Source organism: Saimiri boliviensis, chromosome 12 (assembly GCF_048565385.1).
Source record: "Saimiri boliviensis isolate mSaiBol1 chromosome 12, mSaiBol1.pri, whole genome shotgun sequence".
In the NCBI taxonomy this organism is placed as follows: Eukaryota; Metazoa; Chordata; class Mammalia; order Primates; family Cebidae; genus Saimiri; species Saimiri boliviensis.
In genome coordinates this window covers 63,418,000-63,438,322 of record NC_133460.1, presented here as the reverse complement: position 1 = coordinate 63,438,322, position 20,323 = coordinate 63,418,000, and the positions used below count along the sequence as shown (strand labels likewise).

The window sequence follows — 20,323 nt, the reverse complement described above, 5'->3', positions numbered from 1 at the left end:
CATATAGTATGTTTTTTTTACCTGAATGCACAAATTGAAAAGCAGATTAAGTGTTATGAAGAAATGGTGGAGGGTGAATGGAGAATAAATGTTAATGGTTATTGGGATTCTTCTGGAAGTGATAAAAATGTCCAGGCAGTAGGTAGTTCTGACGGCTGCACAAGTGTGATATACTAACAACCTCTGAATTAAATACATTAGAAAAGGACTTTCGTGGTAAGGGAATGGATCTCAATAAACCTGTTACCAAAAACAAAAAGCTATAATTGATGTTCTAGTAAAAATTACACAATAATTTATTAAAATAACTTAATTAACAAAGGTATACAATCAAGGTGGTTATTTCATTTATAACCATAAAGTAATTACATTCCATGAAGTTACAATGAGCTCACAGGCTCCCACACATAGGCCTCTTTCCTTGAATAAGGTCTCAGAACACTATTTGCCTCATTTATGGGGGGAGGTCACAATAAATCATCATGAAACCAAATTTTCATGTGGAACCAAAGGAAAGAAAGGCCTCATAGGGGAAGAGAAGAAGGAAAACCAAAGATAAGAGAACCTTTATAAACATCAAAGAAACTCACAGCTCCATTCTCATAATCCAGAAACACCCCGACCCAATCCCAAGGCCTTTGCACATAATGAATTCTAGGTGGAGAGACTATAGTGATTGCTACTCTTTAGGAAAAATTAAAAAAAAAAAAAAAAACTTTCATCAGAACCAATAATGATATTGGTAACTGCTGTCCTGGAATCTTTGCAGACTCCCAGAATGCAGTTGGGGAGTAGGTCACATCCACTTCCCAGTAATGCCTGCAGGAGGAGAATGCTTGAGCTCCCCACAGCGCAAATCTCTCCACTCCTGGGGGATCCATGACTGCACTGCGATGGTCAACTCCAAATATCACTTGTCTCATGTCCTCAGAAAGGCTTATAGAGCAAGGAACCATTTCTGTACTCAGAGAATTACCCACTGCCAAAGAAAAAATACTGCCAAGCACTCAGTGAGTGCTATGAGGGGCAGGGGCTCTGTGGTCCATTTATTCACTTCATTTGATCTTCTTCTAAGAAAATTGCAGAATGAAAGAAGGCAAAAGAATTCAGCCCCATGCATCCATGAAGATGAAATGTTACTACAGCGCTACAGCACATACAATTATGTATTATTCTGTAAATTATAGAGAAAAAAATGTGACCATATCACTGGGTGGAGTAATGATTTAATATGTATCTCTACATAGTTTGTTTCAGGACATATCTAAAAAAATTTTTAGTAGAAAATTCTTCTTGTTTTGTCTTTAAGATCACCAATAGGTAGACATCACTTCGTTGTGATGCATTTATTGGAATGAAAATTATCAAATATTTGGTAGAAATTAACACATGTAAAGTTTAGAAGTTTCTGAAAATAATATTCTGGCTTTACATTATCTGTTTAGCCCCTGATTCAATCTACTCTGGGTTCCTGCCCTTTGCTGCCTAGACCTGCTCTCTTGAATGGGCCTAACATGGTCAGGCCATGTTCACAATTCCTCACCTTTCAGTGATTATGAGAAGTATCTGATGGTATCAGAATTGTCCTGATTATGGATATGTTAGTCATTTTCTATGTTGATCAAAACTTTCTGATTTTATAAACAATAAAAGTGCTTGTAGAATGTATATAAATGTACTTAGAATGGAACCAATTAAAAGCCATTGTGCCAAATCTAAGGCTTCAAAATTGAATTATAATGAATAAACATGAAATATTGATGCCACCATGAGAACTAATGTCTTCATAACTATATAAGCTGAACATTCTTTGTCCTCTTATTCTGCAGATACAGTATGTATCTCATTTTACATTTTCTTCAAACTGTAAGTCAGGAAATTGAGTTTTGATTATTGTAATATTACTATGCAGGTAAGAAAGATGCAGATGTTTTAGTAAACTCTGTATTACCTACATGTTAGAAATAATAAAACTTAACCTGGGTGCGGTGGCTCAAGCCTGTAACCCCAGCACTTTGGGAGGCTGAGGAGGGTGGATCACGAGGTCAAGAGATCAAGACCATCCTGGTCAACATGGTGAAATCCCATCTCTACCAAAATTACAAAAAATTAGCTGGGCATGGTGGCATGTGCCTGTAATCTCAGCTACTCAGGAGGCTGAGGCAGGAGAATTGCTTGAACCCAGGAGGTGGAGGTTGCAGCAAGCCGAGATTGCGCCATTGCACTCCAGCCTGGGTAACAAGAGCGAAACTCTGTCTCACTACAGGCCCAGAGCTAATCACACGGTTGTACAAAGATACCATATTTTCATGCAAGATGTTTCCTCAGAATTCTACCAGTTTTGGTTAACTGCATTTACATTTTATTCCATTCTCTTGGGGACATGAGGATGTTACTTTTTCTAAATTTTACTTGCACAAAAACTCACTTTCTCCAGACATATTATTCTCAGACATGACACAATTTCTAAAGGCATTAAAAGTCATTGCCTCCCTCTGCCCATCACACCCCCTGGAAATATACAGAAATCCTGGAAATATTACAGAGAGCGGAAAACTCAGACCAAAACATTTGTGACATCAGCCTGCAGTTGTCACTAATGCTAGTCAGTGTCTAACAGAGACTGTTCCATGAGACAAAGGACTTAATCTTTTGTGCAAAACGAAGGGGTCTAATTCCAGCCTGAAAGCCCTGCTGCTGAGGGTCCTGGGGTGACCATCTTCCCGAGGTCTTTCCTACAACTGTATGTCTTGTGATGGAGCAGGTCTGGGATGCTTTTGGGAACAAACCTCCTTCCTCAACCCATCCTTAGGGAATCTCCCTCCTACCTCTGTCTTTTTTACCTCCCACCCCTCTAGAATAGAAGACATCGCTATGATTCCTCAGAATAATTTTTTATAAAGATCTGTGGGTTAGAGCTGGGCAGGATGGATGAATTGGGAAGAACAAACTTCAGAATGGAAAATTGTTTTTAAATATATTTGAATTCATACAAATTTTAAAATGAAAACTTTCCAGACCAAAGAGAAAAAGACATCAGGGCCTCTTTTGAAACAAAATCAAAAATAGCCACTGAGGAATGCTGGGAAGATGGCCACCTAAGAACAGCTCAGGACTTCAGCTCCCAGTGAAAGTGCAGAGGGTGAGTGGACACCGCATTTCAAGACAAACTCTTATTGCCCACAGACCAGGAGATACCCAGGCAGAGGGGTCGCCAGCATCGCAGTCCCAGCCGGTGTGGCTGTTTTGGCCCCTGCGGGGCTGATTCTGCCAGCGCGGCTGCTGTGACCATGCCAGCGCGGCTGCTGAGGTTCTCCCTACAAAAGCCACTGGTCTGGGAGCCCTCTTAGCTGGCGAGCAGAGCCCTGAGACTGCAGAGTTGCCCATTCATCTGAAATAGCGAGTCAGGCCAGGAGATTCCTAGGCAAAAAATCCGCCAGGAGCCGGCGCCGCAGTTCGAGCTGACTCAGTGAGTCGCAGCACGGGAGATCCCGGTGCCTTTTCAACAAGCGACTGGAACGCGGGGTCCTTCAACTTAAAAGAAAAGACTCTGAGTCAGGGAGCCAGGTGATCAGGCTCGGTTGGTCCCAGCCCCCCACCCCCAACAACAACGAAAACAAAAACAGTAGTTGGAAACCCTCTGGGTTGAGCCCTTCAAACCAAGCACAGCTGAACCGGGACAGTCGGGCTTGGTGGGGGAGGGGCTTCCGCCATTACTGAGACTCTCCACCGCTACTGAGGCAGGCTGCCGTTGCCGAGGCAACCCGCCATTGCCGAGGCAACCTGCCACAACAAAGAGAGTCCGCCATAAAAGAGGCGGGGCCACCATTGCTGAGACAGTTCTAGGTACGCCGATATAAACAGGACTGCAGGGAAGAGCTCAGGGCAGCTGGGCAGAGCCCACAGCAGCTCAGCAAAGCCCCTGCGGGCAGGCAGTGGCTAGGCGTGCTGCTAGCTGGGCAGGTCAGACCTGAATGAAAAATCAAAAAAGGCAGTAGTGCAACGAAAACTCATAAAGCCCCAACTCCCCGGGACAGAGCACCTGGGAACAAAAAGTGCTTTATGAGTTCAGCTTCAGCAGACCGAAACGTACCTGCCCAGCAGCTCTGAATGAACAATGGAGCTCACAGCTCAGGACTTAAGCCCCAATAAAAGATAGATTGTCTCCTCAAGTAGCTCCCTGACCCCACAGATCCAAAGACTCACCTCATAAAGGAGAGAATGGACTGACAGTAGGCGAGCATCCTTCTGGGACAAATATAGCAGAAGAGGGAACTGGCAGCAAACCTTACTGTTCTGCAGCTTCTGCAGGTGATCCCCAGGCAAGCAGAGCCCGGAGAGGACCTCAGCAGTCCTACAGCAGAGGGGCCAGACTGTTAGAAGGAAAGCTTAAAAAAAAAAAAAGAAAAAGAGTAACTTCAGCATCCACGAACTAGAAGCTCACTCAGAGACCCAATCTGAAAGACAGTAACTACAAAGACAACACGTGGATAAACCCACAAAAATGGGAAGAAACCAGTGCAAAAAGGATGAAAACTCCCGAAACCAGAACACCTCTCCTCCAAAAAGGGATCACAACTCCTCACCAGCAAGGGTACCAGACTGGACGGAGAAGGAAGGTGATGAAATGACAGATCAGACTTCAGAAGGTGGGTAGTAAGAAACTACAGTGAGCTAAAAGAACATGTTCTAACCCAACGCAAAGAAACTAGGAACCTTGAAAAAAGATGGGACGAAATGCTAACGAGAATGGACAGCATAGAGAGGAATATAAGTGAATTGATGGAGCTGAAAAACACAACACGAGAACTTCGTGAAGCATGCACAAGCTTCAACAGCCGAATTGACCAAGCAGAAGAAAGGATATCAGAGGTCGAAGATCAACTCAATGAAATAAAAAGAGAAGGCAAGAACAGAGAAAAAAGCACAAAAAGGAATGAACAAAATCTTCAAGAAATGTGGGACTATGTGAAAAGACCTAATCAACGTTTGAAATATGTACCTGAATGTGATGAAGAGAATGAATCCAAGCTTGAAAAAAATACTCTTTAGGATATTATCCAGGAAAACTTCCCCAACCTAGCAAGGCAGACCAATATTCAAATCCAGGAAATACAGAGAACACCACAAAAAGATATTCCTCAAGAAGAGCAACCCCAAGTCACATAATCGTCAGATTCACCAGGGTTGAAATGAAAGAGAAAATGCTAAGGGCAGCCAGAGAGAAAGGTCGGGTTACCCACAAAGGGAAGCCCATTAGACTCACAGCAGATTTCTCAGCAGAAACCCTACAAGCCAGAAGACATTGGGGGCCAATATTCAACATCCTTAAAGAAAAGAACTTTCAAACCAGAATCTCCTATCCAGCCAAACTAAGCTTCATAAGTGAAGGAAAAATAAAATCCTTTGTGAACAAGCAAGCACTCGGAGATTTCATCACCACCAAACCTGCTCTACAAGAACTCCTGAAAGAGGCTCTACACATATAAAGGAACAACGAGTACCAGCCACTCCAAAAATACACCAAATGGTAAAAGAGCATCAACACAATCAAGAATCTGCATCAACTAACCAACAAAACAGCCAGGTAGCATCAAAATGACAGAATCAAATTCACACATAACAATACTATCCCTAAATGTCAATGGACTAAATGGCCCAATCAAAAGACACAGACTGGCAAATTGGATCAAAGGCCAAAACCTATCAGTGTGCTGTATCCAGGAAACCCATCTTACATGCGAGGATACACAAAGGCTCAAAATAAAGGGATGGAGGAAGATCTACCAAGCAAATGGAGAGCAAAAAAAAGCAGGAGTTGCAATTCTCATCTCTGATAAAATAGACGTTAAAGTAACAAAGATCAAAAGAGACAAAGAAGGATACATAATGGTAAAAGGATCACTGCAACAAGAAGAGCTAACGATCTAATATATACGCACCCAATACAGGAGCACCCAGATACATAAGGCAAGTTCTTCATGACTTATAAATAGACTTGGACTCCCACACAATAATAGTGGGAGACTTTAACACCCCATTGTCAATATTAGACAGATCAACCAGACAGAAAATCAACAAGGATATCCAGGACCTGAACTCAGACCTGGAACAAGCAAACCTAATAGACATTTACAGAACCCTCCACCCCAAATCCACAGAATATACATTCTTCTCAGCACCACATCACACCTACTCTAAAATTGACCACATAATTGGCAATAAATCACTCCTCAGCAAATGCAAAGGAACAGAAATCATAACAAACAGTCTCTCAGACCACAGTGCAATCGAGTTAGAACTCAGAATGCAGAAACTAACTCAGAACCGCACAGCTTCATGGAAACTGAACAACTTGCTCTTGAATGTTGACTGGATAAACAATGAAATGAAGGCAGAAATAAAGATGTTCTTCGAAACCAATGAGAAGGAAGACAAAACATACCAGAATCTCTGGGACACATTTAAAGCAGTCTCTAGAGGAAAATATATAGCAATGAGTGCACACATGAGAAGAAAGGAGAGGTCTAAAATTGACACCCTATCATCAAAATTGAAAGAGCTAGAGGAGAAAGATCAAAAGAACTCAAAACCTAGCAGAAGACAGGAAATAACTAAGATCAGAGCAGAACTGAAGGAAATAGAGACACAAAAAACTCTTAAAAAAAAAAACAATAAATCCAGGAGCTGCTTTTTTGAAAAGATCAACAAAATAGACAGACCACTGGCCAGATTAATAAAAAAGAAAAGAGAGAATAACCAAATTCATGCAATAAAAAACGATAAAGGGGATATCACCACAGATCCCACAGAAATCCAAACCATCATCAGAGATTATTACAAACAACTCTATGCACATAAACTATTAAACCTGGAAGAAATGGATAAATTCCTGGACACCTGCATCCTCCCAAGCCTAAACCCGGAAGAAGCTGAAACCCTGAATAGACCAATAACAGGGTCTGAAGTCGAGGTAGCAATAAAGAGCCTACCACCCAAAAAAAGTCCAGGTCCAGATGGGTTCACAGCTGAATTTTACGAGACATACAAAGAGGAGCTGATACCATTCCTTCTGAAACTATTCCAGGCAATCCAAAAAGAGGAAATCCTTCCCAAATCATTTTACGAGACAAACATCATCCCGATACCAAAACCCGGCAGACACTCAACAAGAAAAGAAAATTTCAGGCCAATATTCATGATGAACATAGATTCAAAAATCTTCAATAACATACTGGCAAACCGATTGCAACAACATATCAAAAAGCTCATCCACCATGATCAAGTAGGATTCATCCTGGGGATGCAAGGCTGGTTCAACATATGCAAGTCCATAAACGTAATTCGCCACATAAACAGAACCAAAGACAAAAACCACATGATTATCTTAATTGATGCAGAGAAGGCTTTTGACAAAATTCAACAACCTTTATGCTAAAAACCCTCAATAAACTAGGTATTGACGGAACGTATCTCAAAACAATAAAAGCTATTTATGACAAACCAACAGCCAATATCATACTGAATGGGCAAAAACTGGAAGCATTCCCTTTGAAATCTGGCACTAGACAAGGATGCCCTCTCTCACCACTCCTATTCAATATAGTACTGGAAGTTCTAGCCAGAGCAATCAGGCAAGAAAAAGAAATAAAGGGTATCCAAATTGGAAAGGAGGAAATCAAATTGTCTCTATTTGCATATGACATGATTGTATATCTGGAAGACTCCATCATCTCAGCCCAAAATATCCTGAAACTTACAAACAACTTCAGCAAAGTCTCAGGATACAAAATCAACGTGCAAAAATCACAAGCATTCCTATACACCAGTAATACACTTCAAGAGAGCCAAATCAAGAATGAACTGCCATTCACAATTGCTACAAAGAGAATAAAATACCTAGGAATACAACTAACAAGGAATGTAAAGGACCTCTTCAAGGAGAACTACAAGCCATTGCTCAACGAAATAAGAGAGGATACAAGAAGATGGAGAAACATTCCATGTTTATGGTTAGGAAGAATCAACATCGTGAAAATGGCCATACTGCCCAAAGTAATTTACAGATTCAATGCTATTCCCATCAAGCTACCAATAACCTTCTTCACAGAACTAGAAAAAAACACCTTAAACTTCATATGGAACCAAAAGAGAGCCCGCATAGCCAAGTCAATTCTAAGAAAAAAAAAAAAAAAAAAAGCAGGAGGCATCACACTACCGGACTTCAAACTATACTACAAGGCTACAGCAATCAAAACAGCATGGTACTGGTACCAAAACAGAGATATAGACCAATGGAACAGAACAGAGGCCTCAGAGGAAATACAGCATACCCACAACCATCTGATCTTCGACAAACCTGACAAAAACAAGCAATGGGAAAGGACTCCCTGTTTAATAAATGGTGTTGGGAAAACTGGCTAGCCATGTGCGGAAAGCAGAAACAGGACCCCTTCCTGACACCTTACACCAAAATTAACTCCAGATGGATTAAAGACTTAAACATCAGACCTAACACCATAAAAACCCTAGAAGAAAATCTAGGCAAAACCATTCAGGACATAGGTGTAGGCAAGGACTTCATGACCAAAACACCAAAAGCAATGGCAACAAAAGCCAAAATAGACAAATGGGACCTAATCAAACTCCACAGCTTCTGCACGGCAAAAGAAACAGTCAGTAGAGTGAATCGGCAACCTACAGAATGGGAAAAAATTTTTGCATTCTACCCATCTGACAAGGGGCTGATATCCAGAATTTACAAAGAACTAAAGCAGATCTACAAGAAAAAAAAAAAAAAAAAAAAAAACAAGCCCATTCAAAAATGGGCGAAGGATATGAACAGATACTTTACAAAAAAAGACATACAGGAGGCCAACAAACATATGAAAAAATGCTCATCATCACTGGTCATCAGAGAAATGTAAATCAAAACCACATTGAGATACCATCTCACACCAGTTAGAATGGCGATCATTAAAACATCTGGAAACAACAGATGCTGGAGAGGATGTGGAGAAAAAGGAACACTTTTACACTGTTGGTGGGAATGTAAATTAATTCAACCATTGTGGAAGACAGTGTGGCAATTCCTCAAGGACCTAAAAATAGAAATCCCATTTGACCCACAAATCCCATTACTGGGTATATATCCAAAGGATTATAAATCATTCTACTACAAGGACACGTGCACACGAATGTTCATTGCAGCACTGTTTACAATAGCAAAGTCCTGGAACCAACCCAAATGCCCAACGATGATAGACTGGATAGGGAAAATGTGGTACATATACACCATGGAATATTACGAAGCCATCAAAAACGATGAGTTCACGTCCTTTGTAGGGACATGGATGAACCTGGAAACCATCATTCTCAGCAAACTGACACAAGAGCAGAAAATCAAACACCGTATATTCTCACTCATAGGCGGGTGTTGAACAATGAGAACACTTGGACACAGGGAGGGGAGCACTACACACTGGGGTCCGTTGGTGGGAAATGGGGGAGGGGTGGGGGTGGGGAGGTGGGAAGAGATAGCATGGGGAGAAATGACAGATACAGGTGAGGGGACAGAAGGCAGCAAACCACACTGCCATGTGTATACCTATGCAACAATCTTGCATGTTCTTCACATGTACCCCAAAACCTAAAATGCAATAAAAAAAAAAAAAACATAGCCACTGAGGATGATTTTAGTCGCTCAAAATGTATACATACACTTCATTAACAAGAGAATGACCTGTTCAGAAATAACATTATTTTAGTGCAAACTCACCTTTTGAATACATTTCCCACATCCTGCAAAGAGATAAAAGATAATGTTAATTGTGAAAGTATTTTCTTTCTGCACATTTTCCCATAATTTTGTTTCTTTTTGATTCAGTGTTTTAATAATGTATATTTTCTTATTCCCCTCTAAGGAATCATTCCAGGTTACGTTAATAATAGAACCTCAACTAAACCATGAAACACTTCATCGGCAGACATTAAGAGCAAAGGAGATCAGCAAGAGATTGTGGAGTAAATCAAGGATACCTGGGTTTCCAGGGTCATTAGTTTCCTAATCTTATTCCCATGGAAAGGTCTGACCGCATATGACAGCTATTAAAACAAAACAGAGAACTATATGAGAAACAGAGTATGCTGACACTGATGAACAACTTTTACAAACCTTGCCCAGGCAAGGGGAAAATCCTCAATAGCTTCAGTAATCACTGTTGTATGGGACATCAGAGAGTGGAGAGGAACCAGGGCACATAAATGGAGTATTAGTAACCTTCCCCTCACCTGGGGTTCTGCTGACCTTGGATAACCTCTCTGTGTGGATAGTACTCCTAATTATATTGAAGAGAATGTTTTCCTATGTTAGGTACTACAATGGCAAAAACTTCCCAAAGATTACCAAAGTATGCAGTAATAAATGACTGGACAAATGTAATGATGGGTGTCAGACAGCAGTTGTTACTTAGCAAACAGTAGTGACCTATGCAGGTGACATACCATGTCCTGGCAGCATTGGCCAGCAAAGGCTTCCTGTCTCTGAGGATGGACCCTCCCTCCTCACCTGGAGCAGCTCCATGCCAGGCATGTGGCTCAGCTCCCACAGCTCTCTGTACATGTCTTTCATCCTTTCTAAATGCTGGGTCATTCTCACTTGACTGTTTGGGAGTGGTTGGAAAAGCTCTTCTCTGTCCAGTGCCTGTAGATGAAGTTGCTCCTCCTCTTCAAGAAATGGATGCATCTTTTGATATTGAATATTGATTATCACCTGCCTTAAATCCACAGAGTCCTGCAGAGACATTTGGTTAAAATGATTACATGTTGTAACTCTCAACAGAAAACTGCAAATAATTATATTCTGGGTGTAATCAAGCAATTTGATAAATTTTCTGCCTACTCTTGCAAAGAGTCTTGAGTATTTGCCATTTCTTCTATCATTTAAAAAAAAGGTTCCTATTCTCTTTCCCTGTTTAAATCGAAACCTATATAAAGACTCTTCATTTCTCTCCCTGTGATGCTTCTTCACAGTTCTTACCAAGTCAGTTATTTTCCCTATTAATCTTCTGCCTTTTAGGTTTTTTCCATGCCTGATTCACTTAAATATTAAAAAACATTTTAGCCATACACCATATTATGCATACAGGGTTTTTAAACCGTATTTTTCCTTTACATACTATTCTATTTATTTCCTCTTCCTCACACCCAACCTTAGTAAAACGTTGTCTCATTTCCAGTGTCTGAAAATGTTTATACCAACCTTCGAATTTGAACTAGGAGACATAATATGCCATTTATCTAATATATTAAAATTACTTGGCTAGCTTGTGTGGGCTTCTCTATTTGTGAATCCTATTATATCAATTGAAATCATTATATTTTTTTATGGGACGAAACCACTATCTTTTAAGTGGTAGTTTGAATTTAGCTAAAAATTATAAGCCAACATTTTGTTTATTTGCATAAAAACAAAAGGAAACATTTTCATTCTTACCACTATCAAATGAGTGTTGCTAGTTTCCTGATTTAGATTGTTTTCTGTTTCTTGATTGATTTTCCATAGTCCATTTCCTTTGTGAGTTTCTTCTGCAACATAAACAAGAAGCTTAACAATAATGAGGACAGTATAGTAGATTTCATCCCATTACTGATTTTTTTAAAAGGCTGTATTTGAAAGAATCACAAATTTAAGTTAGAGTGCAGTGGTCAGATTTTTCCATGTTAAACAAATTTGTTTCCAATAATTTGGAAGTGAAAAGTAATAGAAGCATAATAGAGAGTTTTAAGGGACCCTTCAGATAATAGCATCAATTTTCTGAGAAACTGGCTTTTATATAATCTGACTTTGAAAAGTGTTTTGCTGCTGGCCGCCTGCTTCACAGCTCCATACCACATATTTGAACAATGTTTCTAAGGAAATCTGCTTTAGTGAAGGCTCAACACAGCTTTGATTAGAGTGTCAAATTAGTCAGCAACATTGAAATGACACATTTCTGTCTTTTTTTTATTGCATTTTAGGTTTTGGGGTACATGTGAAGAACATGCAAGACTGTTGCATAGGTACACACATGGCAGTGTGATTTGCTGCCTTCCTCCCCTTCACCTATATCTGGCATTTCTCCCCATGCTATCTCTCCCCAACTTCCCACCCCCCACTGTCCCTCCCTTATTTCCCGCCAACAGACCCCAGTGTGCAGTGCTACCCTCCCTGTGTCCATGTGTTCTCATTGTTCAACACCGACCTATGCGTGAGAACATGTGGTGTTTGATTTTCTGTTCTTGTGTCAGTTTGCTGAGAATGATGGTTTCCAGGTTCATCCATGTCCCTACAAAGGACATGAACTCATCGTTTTTTATGGCTGCATAAGGACACATTTCTGCTTTATGATTGCCATGGAATAATCACCACCGCCACCATCTGCATTCCCATCACCGTCATTAGCATAGGCCCTCATCTTTGTGATTTAAGATTCTGTAGATTTCAAACTGCCTTAGAGGCATCATGTACCCTGCAATCCTCAGCAGCCCATCCTATTGGGCTGTGGCTATGAGCCATGAGCTCTGGTGACTCAGAGCTGAGTGCACAGAGCAATCTCCTGTCAGCCTCGCCAAAGAGCTCCTTAGTCTCCTCATGTCACACACAGATCTTGTCTGAGCTGTTGATGTTTCTCTGAGGTCTGCTCTGTGTGGCAAGGAAAGCCAGCTTTTTGAGGGCCACACTGGTTTTGAATTTGGACTTCTCTGAGATTTTTCTGCACACAGGGCAGTGCATTGGTGCTCTGCCTTCTTCTCAGTGGAGGCAGAGGCAGGGCCTGCAAAAGTTGTGCCCACAGGCAATGGTGACCCGGTCTATGAAGCAGGTCATGCATATGGTGCAGGTGACCTCATTCTGGAAGGCCTGCAGGCTGCTGAATCCAGGTTTCTGAAAATTAAAAAAAAAAAATTCTGAGAATTTCTCTCTCTTATTTTATTTGTATTTTCCCCTATAATAGGGGGAAAAAAGGCTGATAGACAATTTTCCTTGTTTACTTGACTTCTGTCCAATCTATTCAATAACTTAGCTCCAGTACAAACTGAGACATAGTAAATTAGCAAACATGCTGAATTTATGAAGTTTTTCCTCAGTAGCCATTAGAGATTGGGTCCAGGGCTCCCTGAGATACCACAATCCTAAGATGTTCAAGTCTCTATTTAGAAAATGGTGTAGGATTTGCATGTTACCTAAGTCTACCCTCCTGAATACTTTATCTTTAGATGACTTTGAATACCTAATATAATGTAAATGCTGTATAAATACTTGCAATGCCATACAGTTTAGGAACAGCAAGAAGATTGTTTAGGAACAGCAAGAAGATTGTTAAAAATATGTACATGTTTGGCTGGGTGCAGTTGCTCAAGCTTCTAACCCCAGAACTTTGGGAGGCTGAGGTTGGCAGACCATGAGGTCAGTAGACTGAGACCATCCTAGCTAACACGGTGAAACCTGGTCTCCACTAAAAATACAACAAAATTAACTGGGCATGTTGACACATGTCTGTAGTCCCAGCTACTCTGGAGGCGGAGGCAGGAGAATCGCTTGAACCCAGGAGGCAGAGGTTGCAGTGAGCCAAGATCTGGCCACCGCACTCCAGCATGGGTGACAGAGCAAGACTGTCTCAAAAAAATGCACGTACAGCTGCTTTTTCTTCCTGCAAATATTTTTTTATCTGAGATTAGTTGAATCCATGGGTATGAAACCCATGGATGTGAAGATTCAATTGTGATTCAAATGGGAAAATGAGACGAGAGTCCTCATGGTATTATTGTTAAACAAGCAGTGCTCTCAATCATTCCCAATTACTTAGACAAGCTTAAATCCTGGGAAGAGGGTCAATGTGGGGATGCGTTCTGAGTCACTTATATAAGCTGATTAATGAAGAAGCACATTCTGAATCTCTTCCTGTCTCTGTCATTCTATCTCTCTCAATGATTCCATGATGATAATATACGAAAGACACTTAGTATCTATGCTATTATTCTATACTCCCTGCCTCCAAACTCACCTGTGAAGTTTTCTTAGACAACTATGAATAGGTTTTATCTAAGATTGATTAATCAATCAAAGTGGACTTCAACTGTCAACTCCCAAAATTATCATTCATTGAATTAGTCCTTTTAGCTTTAACATCAAAACTCTTCCTTTCAATAAATTAAATGTAAATAATGTCTTAATTTAGAAACTTTTCCATAGTCAATTCAGATGATCAGAGAGAACACTTTCACATTCTGAAATAGTATTTAAACTATAATAGCAAGAATTCATAAAGACTAATAAATTATCTTCTAAAATAACAAAAAAGTGAAGACATGCTTTAGGTTTTCTGTGCTCAACTACAAAATTCAGAAATGCAGTTAATGGAAGTGTAGCCCCCAATTCTTCTTCCTTCCTTCCTTCCTTCCTTCCTTCCTTCCTTCCTTCCTTCCCTCCTTTTTTGTTGCAACCTTACTGCAACCTCCAGCTTTCAGATTTAAGCAATTCTCCTGCCTAAGCCTCCCAATTAGCTGGTATTACAGGCACCCACCACCATGCCAGGATAATTTTTTCATGTTTTCAGCAGAGACGGTTTTCCACCATTTTGGTCAGGCTAGTTTCTAACTCCTGACCTCAAGAGATATCCCAGCCTCGGCCTCCCAAAGTGCTAGGACTACAAGCATGAGCCATCACACTTGGCCAGTTAGATCTATTTTTAACAGCTTTCAAGTGTAGTCTGCAAACTGAAAATTGTGAAGAGACAGCAAATAGGACTTTTCCAACAAGAATTTTCAAAGCAATTCAACATTTTAAAATTTTACTGTGGTGAACATAATAACCATTACTACATTCCCACATTTCAGTGAACATTTTAGGTATTTGATGGGTTCTATCACTGCATGAAACCCTGGAAAGATATCTTTTCATACCTAAAAAATCCAACAATACAGAAAATAGTCACATAAAAAAAATCAAATAGCAAGGGTACAAAAATGCTGTTACAAATAAAAGACACTTTATCTTGATTCGATGTAAAATCACTAGGACAGCTACTTGTTTGCTTAGAAAAGACCCAAGCATGCTGTCAGGTAAATTTAAAGTATTTTTAAGAGAAAAAGTAAGCATGATGGGTTTACTGTAAATTTGATACTCACAAGACTACTATGAATGGTCTCTTTCTAGAAGCTCTGTTGATAACCAGATTAGAAGTAACTCCTGGTGCTCCAAAGCCCAAAAGCCAGAAATCCAGTGGGTCCTCACTGAAGGAGAGGTCTGTGGATGGGCATCCTTTTAGTGTGTAAGGGCCCACACAAGACCACACCCACTTCCTGAAACTGATTAGATTGCGCAGGAAGGGGTAAATTAGCTGATTAGATTTATATAGTACAGAAAACCACACTTGGGGGCTCAAAGCTCAACAGACAAGTTTGGGATGCAAGAAAGCTGACTTTACACAACTTGTTCAAAGAAATATTTTATGTAAAACAATTATTTCATTAAATATGTTTTTATTTTGCACATGCTAACTTTTATTTATTTATTTTTGAGACAGTGTCTCATTCTGTTGCTCTGGTTGGAGTGCAATGGCTGAATCTTGGCTCACTGCAACCTTCCCCTACCTGGTTCAAGTAATTCTTCTGCTGCCTCAGCCTACCAAGTAGCTGAGATTACAGGTGCCCATCATTACACCCAGCTAATTTATGTATTTTTAGGAGAGAAAGGATTTAACCATGTTGGTCAGGTTGGTCTGGAACTCCTGACCTCAGTTGATCCTCCCACCTCAGCCTCCCAAAGTGCTGGGATTACAGGCATGAGCCACCGTGCCCAGCCACATGCTAACTTTTAAAATTTTATTTCTTACTGTGAGTTTTAAAGTTATAATTGCTTAAGTGCCTAGCCATTATTTAACAGAATATGTCCAAAGATAAAACATTAACTGGGATTACAACACATCTGTACTGTGTAACTCCCTTGTTTAAAAAAGTGTTAGAGGAACTCAATTGTGTTTCATATAATTGTATATATAATGCTTAGTGGAATTAGTTGCATTAAGCTTTTTTTCTTATTTTTACTATTTTATGACCATTTCATAATGATTGTTTTATATAAAAATAAAATCTTTTTTCAATTCATACACCTTTTTGAATAATTTCACTACAGATACTTTACATATATGTACACAAATATCTAAAGCAATGTATGTATTCATATTTTTAAAATTATATAATAGTTATTTACAGAATAATAATCATTATTATTACCTTTTTTTGAGACGGAGTCTCCCTCTGTCACCCAGGCTGGAGTGCAATGGCATGATCTCAGCTCACTGTAACTTCTGCCACCCAGATTCAAGCAATTCTCCTGCCTCAGCCTCCCAAGTGGCTGGGGTTACAGGTGTCTGCCACCATTCCTGGCTAGGTTTTGTAATTTTAGTAGAGATGGGGGTTTCACCATGTTGGCCAAGCTGGTCTCAAACTGCTGACCTCAGGTGATCTATCTGCCTCCAACTCCCAAAGTGCTGGAACTTCAGGCCTTAGCCAAGGCACCCAGCTGCTATTTACAGAATAATTATATGCATAATTATCTTTAATAGTGTATAAAAGATATTTTTAACACAGTTGCCATACTAGCAGATTTTGTTGTTGTTTACCATGATTTAATAAATCACCAATGTTTACACATACTTGTATTAACAGATTATCTAAAGTTTGTGGATTTCGGTCATTTCTATAAACTAAAAATTAACAAACCTTGCTAGAAACTGAAAAAGTAAAAATCTAAATAAAAGTCACCATTTACATATTAACAGACATTAAAACAATTATAAACCTTATAAAAGCATGTCCTAGTAAAAGATGCAGTGGCTGTCTTTTTAATCAATCCATGGCATTGCAAATTAGTATGTTTTCTGAGGTGTCATTTGATCAGCATTATGCTTCAAAAGATAGATCCAAAAAAGTTAGAAAAGGTAATCATAGATACATATATGCAGAGTCTTCCATAAATGTTGTTTTTTGAAAACTGCTTCAAATACTTCTTAAAATGTTGTATATTATCTACCTAAGTGTAGAGAAGAAAGGCTTTCTACTACTCTCACTTTTCAGGAAAAATTCAATGCTGTGTTGTATAGAATGCCCTGAATTAGACAGAAATAAACAATGAGCACTTATGAGATGCATAAAAAAGAATGAGCAATAGTTGCAAACTTTAGTGCTAGAGGCTGAAAAAGTTACCATCTATTATACTACAACTGTGTCATCATGCAGAATAGGTAAGAGAGAAAAAACAGTATTTCATTACCTAACTAAAATATACTGTCATTCAAATGAAAATATCATTTATTAACTACAAATTATATGCTAAAAGCTGTTCTAAGTACTAGCTTAATTCTTACAGCAACCCCATGAGATAAATAATATTTCATACTCATTTAAAGATTAATAAATGTAAGAACAGGAAACTTCAATAATTTGAATAGTTATATTCAAATTAAGTAGGGTTTGAACCCAGGCAGTCTGTCTCTGAAAACTGTTTTTCTCTCAGTGATATTAAATATGTTGCCAAAGTATGTTCCTAAGCCACAGAACTGCATACAATATTTTGCAGGAAATGCTTCTTGCATGCTGGCAGAATTGATTGGAAGTTTACACAGCTTTCAAGTATTGTGCAGGTTTTGGTGCATTTTATAGAATAATAATATTCACCTTGTCCCACATCTATAACACTGTCCAACTCTATCAATGACATCACAAAAAGTCTGTTGGCATGCTCAGCCAAACCCCATAACAAAGGCATTGTGCAATTCCTACAATGCAGTGTAGCTCGTCTGTTCAAAGCCCAGAATGTCTCAGAGGATCTCGTGTGTGCACTTCTCTGGTTACTCACAAAATGAGTGTCTACTATGGACTCTCCATATTGGTAGGGATTGGAGCCAAAATAGTAACAAACCTACATGTTCTGCACATAAGTCCCGAAAATTAAATTTTTTAAAAAATTTAAAAAATGAAAACTCAATCCTTAAGGAGCTCATGGTCTAGTAGGTGATACAAAGGAAGGGACAGTCATCCTGAAAGTCTTCCTAAGAGAAGTAACACCTAAACTGAAATCCAACAGATGAGGGTAGTCTTATCTTTTCTGAGGGCAAAGTTTACATGACAGCAGTTGCCATGAGAAAAGATTTTAGGACCTAGAATAGTGGCTCATGCCTATAATTCCAGCACTTTGGGAGGCCTGGATAGATAGACTAGTCAAACCGAGAAGTTCAAGACCAGCCCGGGCAACCTGGTGAAACTCCATCTCCACAAAACACACACACACACACACACACACACATTAGACAGGCATGATGGTGCACGCCTGTAATCTCACCTACTTGGGAGTCTTAAATCGGATGATTGCCTGAGCCCAGATGACAGAGGTTGCACTGAGCTGGGGTTGTGCCACTGACTCTAGTCTGGGCGACAGAGTGAGACTGCTTTTCACACACACACACACACACACACACACACACACACACACACACATTTGTTCTGTTCTCTTGCTGGGTTGAAGCCCTTCTATTTCATCTAGGCCAGAATGCTTTCTGAAATACAAATGTGTCTATATTCCTACCTGCTCTTAACCTTATTACGGGATTTTGATAAACTACAAGAAAGTAGTTACACTCCTCTGGATGTCTTCCAAAACTTATTTGAAGTATTTGATGCTCAATGTATAAATTGTTCTTCCCTCAAATCCCTTGGATTTTATTTTATTTATTTATTTTTTGAGGCAGAGTTTCGCTCCTTACCCAGGCTGGAGTGCAATGGCGCGATCTTGGCTCACCGCAACCTCCGCTTCCTGGGTTCAGGCAATTCTCCTGCCTCAGCCTCCTGAGTAGCTGGGATTACAGGCATGCGCCACCATGCCCAGCTAATTTTTTGTATTTTTAATAGAGACGGGGTTTCATCATGTTAACCACGATGGTCTCAATCTCTTGACCTCATGATCTACCCACCTCGGCCTCCCAAAGTGCTGGGATTACAGGCGTGAGCCACTGCGCCCCTTGGATTTTAATAAGAGTGAGTTATTTATATTTCTTTAACTTGCCACAATCAACCATACTTCTATTATTTTTATGTAATATGATTACCCTGTTAGTAGAAATATAAATGAAATCACTTTAAAACAGTAAGTGGCATTGCTCAGTAGAACTGACAATCCACAAATTTTATAACCCAGATATTCCACCTATCGGAAGATGCTGTCAGGAAAGAGAATCTCTTGATTATTTGCATAAGCAGACATGCTCACAAAACCAAAATACAAAAATAAATCCAATGTACAACAGCAAAAAATGAATAAATTTATTATGCACCATTTATCCAAACTTGGGTTATCCACTACAAACTCGCTCTTGATTTTTTACATAAATAGATCTAGACCCTTTAAATATACATATATATATATATATATATATATATATATATATATATATATATATAGTCAAGTGTTAAGATGTCAGTCTTTTTGAGTAGAAGACATTGGAGAGAATTCCAAAAACGTGCTTCCAATCTGCTTTGGAAATGACATCTCCGGTATCTGGCCCAGATGGTATGCAGGGGTACACCAGTTCCCAGATTCTGTAGTTAAGGCTGCTGCTATAGCACTCACTTCTTCAAGTTCATGGTGACCAGGAGACCTCAGCAGCCAAGAGCTTCTTCTGATACTGGCCTTTTTTCAAATTTGCAGTGGAGCACCTCAGAGATGACATTTCTACCTAAACAGCTTTACAAGTGGCCCAGAAGGCAAGTTTCCAGGGAGTCCTGAAGTGTGGATTGAAACCAAGTTTTTTTTTTTTTTTTTCCTTTGTAAGCGGTGTATTTTAAATAACTTTCAAGATACACATATTTTTTTTCCTTTAAAAAAGTCTGCTGTAGCAGTTTTGTTCTTCAGTTTTGCTGGTCATCCTCCTGGTCCCGAGCCCCCAAACTCTGGGTTGTGGAGGCAGCCGAGGCGGAGGCTGGGGGGCCCACATGGCCTGTCCTGGTGGTGCTCGCAGCACTGGTGGAGCAGCTGGGCCCCATCTTGCCACAGCTCACGCATGGCCAGCATGTGAGCGAAAACGTCCATTTATTTCAAAGCAGTAATAATTTAAAATTATAAAAATCTTTCCGCCACTGAACGTTTAGAAGGTGCGGTTAGACAGAGAGGACAGGGAGGCTGGGGTGCCCCAGCAGGGGGCCGTATGACGCATGCCTTCCCAAGCCAGGGGGCCCGTGGGCCAGGCTCGGGTCTTGCCCTGGTACAGGCCGGGCCTGCGGTGCCGACCAG

At 40.0% G+C, this 20,323-nt stretch overlaps 2 pseudogenes; both read right to left on the bottom strand.

Annotated features, from left to right (window-relative positions):
- Positions 1-272: 272 nt before the first annotated feature.
- Positions 273-2,486, bottom strand: LOC141580689 (tripartite motif-containing protein 64C-like; annotated as a pseudogene).
- Positions 2,487-9,774: 7,288 nt separating this feature from the next.
- Positions 9,775-20,076, bottom strand: LOC141580513 (tripartite motif-containing protein 64C-like; annotated as a pseudogene).
- Positions 20,077-20,323: the final 247 nt, after the last annotated feature.